Genomic DNA, 11,926 nt, shown 5'->3' on the forward strand with positions numbered 1-11,926 from the left:
CGTAGAAACACTTAAGGGCTATTTTAACTTTCAACTTATGTTTTCCCGCACTTAATTTCCGTTGGGTAAGATCGAAAGCCGTCCAACGTCTATTTAAACTTAATTGTTTTTAACTATTTCAAAAACAGCAAAAGCGCTTTGTTTAGTTCATTAGGAGTTTTTAACTTAAGAAGAAAGGAGAATTTAAAACTATTTTCGGACGCGTTTATAAGTTTAGAGTCTGGTTCGTGAGAACCTCTTTTGGTTAAGAAATCCAGGTTAAAATACTTTTCAACTTAGTCAAGATACTATATTTCTTAAAAATAGGTTTACTACTCTAATGCAATGCGCGCCTTTTTATAAGTGACAATAAGAGGGTTTGATTAGGGAGTACAACTCGGTTCTGAATACGCGAAAGTGACAGTTCCTGTTAAATTGGTTCTTTTCTAAGTAGGAAACACTGCCCATAAGTAGTTCTATTAGCAAGTACTTGAATTATTAATTGATTATGTGAATTACATTCGACCCTGTCTTTATCAGTTGAACTTTACTCAACACATTACTTTTCATTGCACACTCTAAAAACCCTATTTTGATTACCTTTGATAAACACCATAACAATAGATAACGATAGATTGACATTTGGTCTCTGTGGATTCGACAATCTTTTATATTACTCTGACGCGTTCGTATACTTGCGAAAAGCACGCATTAAGTTTTTGGCGCCGTTGCCGGGGACCAATTTCGTCAAATTTCATACCCTATTGTTATATCGTTTAGACTTAGGCTATTTCCCGTCGGTCAATGCGAAAAGCTCGCAGTACCGGAAGCTTAGTATATCCTCTAGCGGAACCTGAATGTTACGCTCACGCACGTTTATTCTTTCATAGAATTAGGAGAGCTATGGCTGAAGATCAAAACCAAAGACCTCTTAAGGATTTCTCCCAACCATCCAACGAAGAACCTAGTTCTAGTATAGTAAACCCAACCATCCCAGCTAATAATTTCGAACTTAAACCTTCCCTGTTGCAACTAGTGCAACAGAGACAATTCGCAGGTCTCGCTACTGAGAACCCAAACCAACATTTAAAAATATTTCTTCAATTAGCAGACACTTTTAAAACCAATGGATCTTCTCCTGAGGCAATCCGTTTAAGATTATTCCCTTTCTCCCTCAGAGATAAAGCCTTATCATGGTTAGATTCCCCTCCACCCAGTTCCATTACGACATGGGATAACCTTAGAAGAGTATTCCTTGCTAGATACTTTCCCCCGAGTAAGACCGTCGTTCTTCGAAACCATATAACTAGATTTACCCAGAACTAAGGAGAATCGTTGTTCGAAGCATGGGAGAGATATAAAGAGTTATTACGAGCATGCCCACATCACGGTTTAGAAAATTGGTTAATCATTCAAACCTTCTATAATGGACTTCACTATAACACTAAGATGACCGTCGACGCTGCCGCAGGCTCAAAACCATCAATCATGGGGAGTGGAACGAGCGACAGTTGAGAAGAAGGAAGCTCAAGGAGGAGTGCATGAACTAAGCTCTATAGACATGATGCAAGCTAAAATGGATGCATTAGCCCTTAAGGTCGAGCATATGTGCATAAACCCGAATACTGTAGTCGCAGTTTCATCAGATTATGAGATATGTGGAACCAAAGGACACCAATCTGCAGAATGCAGTCTATTAAACGAAACCCACTCTGAGCAAGTGAACTACACCCAAGGGAACCCATATTCGAATACCTATAACCCTGGATGGAGGAATCACCCGAACTTCTCCTATAAAAACAATAACCCTATCCAAAATAATGCGCCTCCGAGACAACCTGGTTATCAAGCCTCAAGACCAAATCAACCTATGCAACCTATACCACCAAAGCCGAGCCTTGAGAAAATTATGGAAAATTTTATCACCGCTCAAACCCAACAAAACAAGGAGTCCACGAACCAAAACATTCACGTTAACGAACTGATTACTCAGTTAGGAACCAAGGTTGATCAAATAGTTACTCATACCAAGATGCTTGAAACCCAGATCTCTCAGGTAGCTTTAAACCAAGCCCCTCAGACTACACCTGGAGGGAAGTTCCCTGGACAACCTTAACAGAATCCGAGAGGACAAGCCAATGCCATTACCCTACGAAGTGGGAACGCTTATGATGAGCCACCAAACCCAAGATTGAGTGAGCCCGGAACTTCTAAGGAATATACCAAACCCCCGGATGAAGTAAAGGAACCAGAGGAATCTGAAAACTAGGAAGGTCAAGAAAAAGGAGAAAAATCTAAAGATAAAGCTTACGTACCACCCCCGCCATATAAACCACCTATACCATATCCGCAAAGACTCAAACAAACCCAGATCAATAACCAGTATAAATTTTTTATTAAAGTTATAGAAAAACTTCATGTAGAAATCCCTTTCACAGAAGCCATCACCCAAATACCTTCTTATGCCAAGTTTCTCAAAGACATCCTTACCAATAAACGTAGACTAGATGATCCGAAGCCTTTGGAATGTAATGCCATTTCCGAGAATAAATTAGCCAAAAAAGATAAAGATTCTGGAAATTTCTCCATTCCTTGTCTTTTGGGTAGTCATGTCATTGAAAAAGCTTTTCTAGACTTAGAAGCTAGTGTGAGCTTAATGCCTTTAGCGGTTTGTGAGAGGTTAAACTTAGGAGAACTATAGCCCACTAAGATGTCACTTCAGTTAGCCGATAGATCTGTTAAATATCCGATAGGCATTTTAGAAGATGTGCCTGTTAGGATAGGTCAGCTATTTATCCCTACTGATTTTGTTGTCATGGACATCAAAGAGGACAATGATATACCAATCCTTCTAGGTAGACCATTCTTATCAACTGCAGGAGCCATAATAGATGTCAAGAGAGGGAAGTTGACCTTTGAGGTAGGTGACGAGAAAATAGAATTTATACTTTCAAAATTTCTTATGGCACCTGTGATGGGAGACGCGTGTTATGCCTTAGATATCATTGATGAGTGCGTTAGGGAATTAGAACAAGAAGAAATCATAAAAACAATTAAGTTACCATCAACTCTCATAATGGAAGATGATGACTTTAAGAAACCCTACATCGATGATAACCTTTACGAATGTTTATCCCTTACCCCAGATCCTATGCCATGCCCTAAGAAACCAACCTTAGAACTTAAGGAACTTCCTAAAAACCTGAGATATGAGTTCCTCGATGAAGAGATGAATCGTCCAGTTATAGTCAGTGCTACCTTGAGCCAAGAGGAAACGAACCAACTTTTAAACGTTTTACGAAGATATCCCTCAGCCTTAGGATATAATATCTCTGACCTGAAAGGTATAAGCCCATCCGTATGCATGCATCGTATTTCTCTCGAAGAAGATTCAAAACCCTCCAGAGAACATCAGAGAAGAATAAACCCTATAATGAGCGATGTTGTTAAAAAGGAAGTTCTTAAGTTACTTGAGGCAGGTATAATCTATCAGATCTCGGATAGTAAGTGGGTGAGCCCTGTGCATGTAGTACCTAAAAAGGGAGGCATCATAGTCGTGCAAAACGATAAAGGCGAACATGTAGAAAAACGTTTAGAAGGAGGATGGCGGATGTGTATAGATTATAGAAAATTAAATAAAGCAACCAGGAATGATCATTTCCCTTTACCATTTATAGACCAGATGTTGGAGCGTCTAGCCAGACACTCTCACTTTTGCTATCTAGATGGATACTCTGGATTCTTCCAAATACCTATCCACCCCGAAGATCAAGAAAAAACTACCTTTACATGCCCTTATGGAACTTTTGCCTACAGACGAATGCCATTCGGCCTCTGTAATGCCCCAGCTACTTTCCAATGCTGCATGATGTCGATCTTTGCAGATTACCTAGACGGTATCATGGAAGTGTTTATGGATGATTTCTCGGTTTGCGGATTTGACTTCCACAATTGTCTTGCTAACCTTAAGAAAATCCTGGAGAGATGCGTGGAGGTGAACCTCGTGCTAAATTGGGAAAAGTGTCATTTCATGGTTACCGAAGGAATTGTTTTAGGACATATAGTTTCTGAAAAAGGTATAGAGGTAGATAGAGCTAATATAGAATTTATAGAAAACCTAAAACCACCTAAAACTATCAGAGAAGTCCGAAGTTTTCTTGGACACGCTGGATTCTACCGGCGTTTTATTAAGGACTTCTCCAAAATAACTAAACCTTTAATTGGACTTTTAATGAAAGATGCTGAATTCATTTTCGGTGGAAAATGTAATGATGCATTTAATCTTTTAAAGCAAGCATTAGTATCTGCATCCATTATGAAACCACCTGATTGGTCAGAACCTTTTGAGATAATGTGTGATGCTAGTGATTATGCAGTTGGAGCCGTTCTAGGACAAAGGAAAGATAAAAAATTACATGCCATATATTATGCCAGTAGAACCCTAGACGCTGCCCAACTTAACTACGCAACAACTGAAAAAGAATTACTCGCTGTAGTTTTCGCTGTAGACAAATTTAGATCTTATCTAGTAGGAGCAAAAATTATAGTTTACACTGATCATGCTTCCATTCGTTACCTATTAAGTAAAAAAGATGCCAAGTCCAGGTTACTCCGATGGATTCTATTACTACAAGAGTTTGATTTAGATATAAGAGATAAAAAAGGCACTGAAAATGTAGTAGCCGATCACCTTTCTAGGCTAGAACATCTAAAACCAGACTTAGTACCCATAAATGATGATTTCGCCTATGATAGACTGATAGCTAGACTAGAAACCATTGAAGATAATAACCTAGGCCCTCATGAGCACTCCCAAAATTCCTTAGCAATAAGTAACGTACCATGGTATGCCGACTTTTTTAATTACCTAGCTGCTGATATCATACCACCTGATCTTGACTACCACCGCAAGAAGAAATTCTTCCACGATGTAAGAAACTTCTATTGGGACGAACCACTCATTTTCAAAGGGGTAAAGATGGCATTTTTCGCCGTTGCGTTTCGGAAGAAGAGGTAAATAGTATTATCAAGCATTGTCATTCTGCACCCTATGGTGGACATGCGAGCACCTCTAAGACATACGCCAAGATTCTTCAAGCTGGCCTATTCTGGCCTACCATGTAACGTGATGTCTATGCTTGCATTGTCAAATGTGATAGATGCCAACGCACTGGAAACATTTCAAGGCGTGACGAAATGCCTATAAGAAACATTCAGGAAGTAGAACTCTTCAATGTATGGGGTATAGATTTCATGGGACCTTTCCCACCATCCGTAGGAAACAGGTATATCTTAGTAGCTGTAGACTATGTGTCTAAGTGGATTGAAGCTATAGCTGCACCCACAAACGACACTAGGGTAGTGATCAAGCTATTTAAAAACTATATTTTCCCTAGATTTGGAACACCACGTTTAGTCATAAGCGATGGAGGATCACACTTCATATCGAGAATATTTGATAAACTTCTAAGAAAATATGGAGTTAGGCATAGAGTAGCAACACCATACCATCCACAGACTAGTAGCCAAGTAGAAGTATCCAATAGGGAGATAAAACAAATCCTAGAAAAAACTGTTTCTATCTCTAGGAGAAACTGGTCTCAGAAGCTTCAAGAAGCATTATGGGCCTACCGAACCGCTTTCAAAACCCCTATAGGAACAACTCCTTACCAATTAGTTTATGGTAAATCCTGTCACTTACCGTTCGAATTAGAGCATAAGGCCTATTGGGCCATTAAAACTTTGAATTTAGACTACCTTATCGCCGGAGAAAAGCGTACCCTTGACATTCATAAACTAGAAGAACTTAGGCAATGTGCCTACGAGAATGCAAAAATATACAAAGAGAGAACAAAAGCCTACCACGACAAAAGAATAGTAAAGAAAAACTTCAATATATGCGACCCTGTTCTCCTTTTCAACTCTAGGTCACGACTCTTCCCAGGGAAGCTACGCTCAAGATGGACTGGCCCCTTCGAAGTATCCAAGATTCTGAGATCCGAAGCCGTAGAAATCAAGAATGAAACCTGTAGTCCATTCATTGTAAATGGACAATGACTAAAGCTCTACGAAGGAGGAGACATTCCAGCCCACTACTCAAGCCACACTCTGATTGATCCACCGATTCCTACTACTACAGGTGTATAAATTCTAATCGTCAAGCTAATGACGTTAAACAAGTGCTGCGTGGGAGGCAACCCATGGTTTTTCATTTTACTTTTTCGCATTTATTTTTATTATATTTTATTTTATTATTTTTACCGAGACTAAATATTTGAATGGTTTGTATTTTCAGGACCCCTTTCCTAACTTTTACAGGATGCAGGATTTCGACGATATGCACGTAGCCTATAGAGATGATGCTCAGAGGGAGCGCTACATCACTCTATATCAGCGCCTTATGGTGCCCACACGTTATCCTGATCAGCACTGCATGGAGGCACTGGGCATTAAGCCGAGTATCCAATTTCTGAGCCACCAGCCTCATTGGGACGAATTCGCTGACGACCTGAGTAACACCTACAGGAACTTGACATTGGAGTTCCTCAGTTCATTTGATTATGACCCATACTCTGGACCAGATGGGTATGCTGCTTTCAGGCTCTTTCGAGTTGAGTACTCTTTCAGCCAGAAAGAGTTCGGTGACCTATTGGGTTTCCAGACCACTCCTGACGCTATCCCCGAGACACCTATGGGATACTTTCTGGGTAAGGAGGTGGAAAAGTTCTGGAGTGATATATCAGGTGGAGGGAGCCAGGATCCTTCAATGCAGCTGTCTCAGGCTATACATAACCCTGCTTTTAGATACTTCCAGATGATATTGGCACATTCCTTCCTAGGAAGACCGGATGCTGAGACATTACTGAGCGAAGAGGAGATCTTCCTACTATTTTGTGCATCCCAGTCTCGCCCAGTAGCATGTGGGAGCTTTCTGTTATATGGTCTCAGCGGTATCTCCAGATCGACCGAAGGAGTAATCCATGTAGGAGGTATCATCACACAGATTGCTATCGCTCTAGGTCTATCTCGCAAGCCGTTACATCTCCGGACCTACCGTGGGTACACTACCATGGATATCGACTTCTGTTTGATTCGAGGGTTGATGAGAAGAGCCTCCTTCCACCCATGTCAGTTCCGATTGCTAGTCGACAGCGAGGCTATTCATTATTTCACACTACTTGATCCTATGATGACTAGTGTGCATGATCCAGCGAACTGGAGTTATGCTCTAGAGGACCAGGGAGAGACTATCGAGGAGCCGAGATCACCACCTATTGCTGAGTATATGCCTACACCACCTTCTCCCAGGATCACTGTATTCTCTAACAATCTATCATTGCAGACCCCAGACATCCGCACCCAGATTGCAGAATATCGTAGAGAGATCGTAGAGCTTAGACAGGAGGTGGCCGACCTCACTTTGCAGATGGGAGCATCTGATCTCACTCACGCTACCGAGGTCGATTGTTTATACTAGGAGATCGCAGAGCTTAGGCAGGAGGAAGCCATGCTTCGTGGATCCACTCAAGAAAACGAACCCCCTACTATATGATCTTACCATTCCATTTTATTTTATCTCTTTTTATGCTTATATTTTTCGCATTTACATACCTTATTTTATATCATAGCATTTGGGATATTTTATTATGTCGGCACATTGATATTTCTATATATATATATATATATATATATATATATATATATATATATATATATATATATATATATATATATATATATATGTTTTTATGTTTGTTTATTTTATTTTTTTCTATTATAGTAGTTTATTTAATTTTTTTAGTCTAATGTTTTATATTTTATTTTTATAAAAATTATGCAAGCCTCATGTTACTAGGAAATTATAAGACAAATGCTATCCGGACCCCTCAAGCCAAAAAGACAACGAGAAGTCCAAGCCAAAGGACCAAAATCCGGCCTAGCCGAATTTTGCCTTGTGGCGCCCGCCATAGACCCTATGGCGCACGCCACAACGTCTGTATAAGCTCGGGGCAGACTCCCTTTCTTCACCATTTTTACACCTTACAACCTCAAAAACCCATTTTTCCACCTTGCAAAAACGTCCTTGAACCCACAAAAAGCTCCCACCTTTTTCACCCTCACACCATACAAATCATTTTTCCGATTTCCATTTTCATTTTCATCCGTCGGATTTCATAAAAATCCAACCTTTTCACAATCCACTTCATCTTCTTCGTCACATTACAAGAGCTACACAATGGAGTTTAATGGATTCATTCTTCGAGGAGGGAAACCGGGAGATAGGCAAAGGAAAAGTATCGAACGGTTGCAGAATCGAGAGATCCTCCCGACAAGGTATGTTGATGAAAATTGTCTCTACACTTTAGGTATCTACCATAGCATATTTTATTTATTAGATAATTTAGGTTTGTATAGTATCTTTTCAAACAAAGAACCTACCTATGAGCGATTGACAATCGAATTTTTAAGTTCTTTAATCTATATTGTCAATCCTAATACTGCTAGCACAGTTGGTACTGTCTGATTTAGAATGTTTGTTGTTGAATATGAATTCAGTACCGACGAACTAGCAGGCTTGTTAGGAATCCCTCATGGGGACGGTGCTATTTGTGAGGCCCCTTTGGATTCTGATTGGTCAGTCGAGGTGTTTTCCTTCTGGAAGAGATTGTCAAACACTTCCATAAATTCTTTTGAAGGAATTCTTGCTTTGACTATCCATAACCCGACCATCAGAGTTTTTAGATATCTGTTGGCATGTACTATTTTTGGCCGGGAGAATCCAAATAAGGTAAATGCTAGAGAGCCTCAATTTTTACAAGGAAGCCTCACAAATAGAAGAATTAATTCGGTCCCGTTCATGCTCGCGCATATGGCTTTAACTTTAAATAAAGCGGGACCGATTGTTTTTGGAGGATTGATTACGTCTATTGCTTGGGCGCTTAACCTGAACAATGAGATAGCTACCCTAGACCCCTTACCTCCTCGCACAATTAACCTACAATTTCTGAGAGACATGAAATTATGCCGATTGAGGAGAGAATGAGGCTATGTTCTTATGGTTCATGGTGTAGCTATCCCATCTGTTGTTTTACCATGCACTAGACGTACTGATGTACGTGATGAAAGGAATTAGACCTACGCTTTAGATGCTCTACCTGTTTTAGGTCCTCTTCCTCCTAATGTTCCTGATGAGGCGGGACATGACACCGATGAAGAATATGATCGGAGAGAGAGATCTCCCGTACCTGATGTGTCCCCCCATCACACTTCACCACCACACATCGCACCATCTTCTTCTTCTGCAGGTACCGCTCCTGGATTTTATATTACAGAGGAGATGTGGCGTGACCACATGGATAGAGAGAAAAGGCGTGACGACCTACTCTCTACCATCCAACAACAACTGGTGGATAACATGAGCTTCATGCAAGAATCGCAACGGAGGACGGATAAATCCTATGACACTGTTTTACAGTCCCTGCAAATGATCACAAACACGCAAGCCCGTCAGCAACAATACCACCGTCAGCATATTGCACTCATAGAAAACACTCAGGGTTCCATTTTGGGTAACCTTCAAGAAGTGAGGACTGCTCAGGATGCCTTACGGGCGAGGATGGATCAGAGAGACCATCGTTGTACCTGATCCCGTCGTCCACCTCAGGAGGGCGAAGGCACCAGTGGTCAGCAGTAGGTTGTCAGGTAACTCTTCCCTTATCTTATTTCGAAACATTGGGGACAATGTTCGATTTAAGTGTGGGAGGAGACTTTATCGCTTTTCTTTATCGCTTTTCTTTGCTGTTTTCAGTTCAGTTTGTTTATTTTCTTTGCTGTTTTTAGATAGTTTGTTCATTTTAATTACCTTTTAGTTGTTTATTTTGCTTTTAGTGTCTTAGATAATGCATGAGTCTGACGAGTCACCCAATATAGTGTATGTTTAGTACAGTCTAATTTCCCCATACCTTTAGCCCTACCGAAATTTTTTGCAAACGAAAACAATGTTATTCTGAAAGTTTTTGGGTTTTTAAGACGGGTTTGAGTAAGGATGTGGTGACTTGGGAGAACTTTTTGAAACATCAGTATTGTTTTAGCACCATAGACTTCATAAATATAGGAATCATTCCCGAAACCCCATATACCATGGCCTTAATCATCATTTCAGTATAAGTCCTCAGTAGTTTATCCCAGCAGTCAGCTCCGGCCTACGCATCCTCTACGTAGGGGACCGATGAACATAAGTGAATGATCCAGTGAATAAATAAATAAAAGAAAGCAAAAAGGCAAATTCGGTATAGGTGACCCTCACAAAGTCATTTAAACCAAAGAGTTGTAAAAATTTGCTACAAAAAGAAAAAGAAAAACTTACCCGCTGTTAGTTGGTTCAGAGGTATCTGGCGCTGAACTTGGTAGGACGGATTATGATCCGATCCCCCACAACTTCAGTTGGGTCAAATAAAAAGGTTTACACATACTTATGTGCCAGGAACCCCATGTTTGGATCATAATCACTAACAGGTCACTCTGCTATGAAGCATGTACGCATAACGGGCTTAATGTGACTGCGCCTGAATGAAAAGGATACAAAAAGAGATGAAGAGGCAGGCCTAGGTATTGTGGGATAATATGGGTTGGTTAATATAGGAATGGAGTTTATGTCCGTGTATTTGCGGATTAGTGTCATCATGATACCCTTAGTTCACTCAGTTAGTACCTATCACTGCATCCCGACTTGAACTTAGAACCTTTTTAACCTGAAGCACTCGTTTACACCAGTTTTTCTTCTATGACCTTTTTAATGTATTGCTTGAGGACAAGCAAAGGTTTAAGTGTGGGAGAGTTTGATGACACTGAAATTTACCATATTTCTGACTCCGATTTCGCATGCATTTTAGTAGTTTTATTGTTATTTTGTTGTGTTATTACTATATTTCTCTTTGTTTTCAGGTTTTTACTTTAATCGGAGCCCCAATCGAGAAAAGGAGTGAAAAAGAGCTAAAAACCCTAAAATTCAGCATTTTCTACTTGTGGCTCCCACTGTGGCTGGCGCCATAGACCCTGCCATGACGTGTCCTGGCTCAACTTCCCTCAACTGCCACGTTCCCCACTACTTTCACTAAGGCGCCACAGATTGTCCTTGTGGCGGGCATCATGGCCTTGTGGCGGACGCCACAAGAGGAAAAGTTTTCCCTCCCAAATTCAAACTGAAGGGCATCCTTGTCATTTCCATCATTTTACTTGCTTATAAATAGAAACTCAAATTCACTTGTTTAAGCATCCAAACTTAGAGCAAAGGCAAACTTAGAGCAAACTTTGTTTCACTTAGGCATATATTCAGTATTTTAAAGTGGTAATCGCTTCGCATTGGGGTGTTACCACAATTGTGTAATCAAGTCTGTGATCGAGTCTATAATCGAGTTTGGAGCACTTTGGAAGGAAGTTAATCCTGCCGCTATTTTCATTTCCGCTTTGCATTTTATTCAACCCTCCGATTGGAGCAGGTTTTTATTGCCTTACCTTTATCTATTTATTTCCCGCACTGTCTTTACTTTATTAATTTCCCGCACTGTCTTTACTTTATTTATTTCTCGCACTCGCTTTACTTTATTTATTTCTCGCACTCGCTTTACTTTATTTATTTCTCGTACTCGCTTTACTTTTATTTATTTTCCGCACTCGCACTACTTTTATTTATTTTCCGCACTCGCACTACTTTTATTTACTTTCTGCACTCGAACTACTTTTATTTACTTTCCGCACTCGCACTAATTTTATTTAAATTAATGCACTTTTATTTTACCATGTCTAACTAAATCTATAAGGTTAGAAGGTAAGGATCGTAATTGAACCGATAATCCGTACAATTGTTCATAGAAACACTTAAGGGCTATTTTAACTTTCAACTTAAGTTTTCTCGCACTTAATTTCCGTTGGGTAAGATCGAAAGCCA

General features: G+C 40.1%; 1 non-coding gene across 1 annotated transcript; it reads right to left on the reverse strand.

Moving 5' to 3' along the window:
- Positions 1–1,266: 1,266 nt before the first annotated feature.
- LOC127088813 (small nucleolar RNA R71) lies at positions 1,267–1,373 on the reverse strand. Its single transcript, XR_007790629.1, has one exon. It is a non-coding gene; the product is annotated as a small nucleolar RNA R71 (small nucleolar RNA).
- Positions 1,374–11,926: the final 10,553 nt, after the last annotated feature.

This window comes from Lathyrus oleraceus, chromosome 5 (genome assembly GCF_024323335.1).
Source record: "Lathyrus oleraceus cultivar Zhongwan6 chromosome 5, CAAS_Psat_ZW6_1.0, whole genome shotgun sequence".
In the NCBI taxonomy this organism is placed as follows: domain Eukaryota; kingdom Viridiplantae; phylum Streptophyta; class Magnoliopsida; order Fabales; family Fabaceae; genus Lathyrus; species Lathyrus oleraceus.